Consider the following 2,451-nt stretch of genomic DNA (forward strand, 5'->3'; position numbering starts at 1 on the left):
GGCCAGCAGGACTAGGGAAGTGATTGTCCCCCTGTACTCGGCTTGGTGAGGCCACACCTGGAGTGCTGTGTTCAGGTTTGGGCCCCTCACTACAAGACGGACATCGAGGTGCTCGAGCGTGTCCAGAGAAGGGCAATGAAGCTGGTGAGGGGTGTGGAGAACAAGTCTTACGAGGAGCGGCTGAGGGAGCCGGAGTTGTTTAGCCTGGAGAAGAGGAGGCTCAAGGGCGACCTTATCGCTCTCTACAGATACCTTAAAGGAGGCTGTAGCGAGGTGGGGATTGCTCTGTTCTCCCACATGCCCAGTGACAGGACGAGGGGGAATGGGCTAAAGTTGCGCCAGGGGTGGTTTGGGTTGGATAGTAGGAAAAATTCTTTACTGAAAGGGTTGGTAGGCATTGGAATGGGCTGTCCAGGGAAGTGGTTGAGTCACCATCCCTGGAGGTCTTTAAAAGACGTTTAGATGTGGAGCTTAGTGATATGGTTTAGTGGAGGACTGGTTCGTGTTAGGTCAGAGGTTGGACTAGGTGATCTTGGAGGTCTCTTCCAACCTAGATGATTCTGTGACTGTGTGATTAAATTTTGCTTGCTTTGACAAGCCAACGGAACTAACTGCTGAGCCACCTGTGCTATCTATCACTGGGCTGGCAGCACTCAGACCACGGGGAACCTCAACTTTGGGTGTCAGACTCGTTTCTTCTGGTGAAGAATGGCAAAGCTGAGGCAGAAACGGCCATCTAACAGCCCTAACGACCACATAACGACTGTAACGGCCACCTAACAGCCATGGAACGGTCTCCTCAGCAAGGGCGCTGAGGGGCTGCCTCACGCCCGCCAGGCGGCGCTGTGGTAACGGCAGCCGCGCGGCGAGGCCCGGCCCCTGTTCCCGGTTCCCAGCCCCAATTCCCGGCCCCTGTTCCCGGTTCCCGGCCCCTGTTCCCGGTTCCCGGCCCCAATTCCCGGCCCCTGTTCCCGGTTCCCGGTTCCCGGTTCCCTCCAGTCGCGTTGGAGCCAGCCCGGGCGTAGGCAGGGCTGTAAATGCGTCTCTGTCACGACGGTCGGTCTTCATCTTCGTGCTGTGCTCACATGTTGTGTGAACGCTGACCGGCTGTGTTGTGCGTGTAATTACCTGTCTGCAGGTAATTACAGCTGGTGCTTGTCCCAAAAGCCTGGGCAACTCGATCGCTGTTCTAACTGAAATGTTAATGCCAGACGCCCTAGTTGTGCACTGTATACATACTAACATACAGTCTGGCCTGGCTGAGGGCTTGGCCCCAAAGCAGCCGGTGGGTTCAGTTTCTGAGCCTGAGTACACTGGCACTGGGCTCGATTCCGAGATCCCAAAACGTGCTGCTTACTCTCCATTTCTGAGCCCCCAGGCTGGACAGATGAGCCTGGCTGGGCCCACAAAACACAGCAGGTGGTCTCCCTTTTCAAGCCGCCCACAGCTGCCCAACGAGCCTCCTATAAAGGCTGGAAACCACAGGACTGCCTGCATTGTTGAGCCTGAAAACCAGCCAAACACGGCTCATTTTGAGCCCCCCAAAGACAGATGATGACTCCATCTTCACATAGGGCCCCAAAGCTAGTGCACAAAGACTGGCGTTGAGCCCCAACGTGCAACATTTCACCTCTGTTTTCGTGCCCCAGCCCAGTTTCCCCAGCTGTGATCCCAGCCGCCATCAGCAGCCCCCCCGTTTTGCTTTTCTTTCTGCCCCAGGCCGTGTTTGTGTAGTCCGTAGGTTCGTGCCCTCGCCAACAAGCACACAGAGTCAGAATCCACATGAAGGTCGTTTAATTAAATAATTAATTATATAACTCTGCAGAGTCGGGTGCTTGGCGATCTTTCTCAAAGCAAGCACACCTCTGACTCGAATCACCGTAATTTATACACAGCAAACTTGTGAAAACTCTCTCTTTGGTTACTTTTGATTGGCTGTCATAGCTCACCTAACTTATCTCTACTGAGTTTGCTCATTACAAAGGAACAGTGGTGGAGGGGAGGACACCAAATCCCACATCAGCATACATTAGCATTTTGATGGGCGTGATTTTTAATATGTTAATGACCCTTAATGAGCAAAAGGTAACTATAGTTGGAAAACCAGTCTGGAGCTGGTTTTCTCCTTCTTCTTTTTAACCTTTTATCCCTTATCTTCCTTGCTTCTGCTAGCTCAAGGCTACCTGTCTCTTTCCTTCAGCTAAAAGACTACACAAGCTGCAGGCCTCCCAATTTTCTTCAAGGTTTTCTTGTTTTTTCCCAGCTTTGGGACTACATTTGGACATGGATGGGGGGATCGGAGCACTGGTGCTTTGGCCCTGACCCTCCCCATCCCACCAGTGCTGAGAGGTTTGCAGGCAGCGCTGCCTGGCCCCAGCTCCCACCAATGCCACCCTGGGAAGGACCCAGTCCACAGCCGCTGTGCTCTCTGGATTTTTATTCTGTGGGTGC

The sequence above is a fragment of the Anser cygnoides genome, chromosome 4 (genome assembly GCF_040182565.1).
Source record: "Anser cygnoides isolate HZ-2024a breed goose chromosome 4, Taihu_goose_T2T_genome, whole genome shotgun sequence".
Classification (NCBI taxonomy): Eukaryota; Metazoa; Chordata; class Aves; order Anseriformes; family Anatidae; genus Anser; species Anser cygnoides.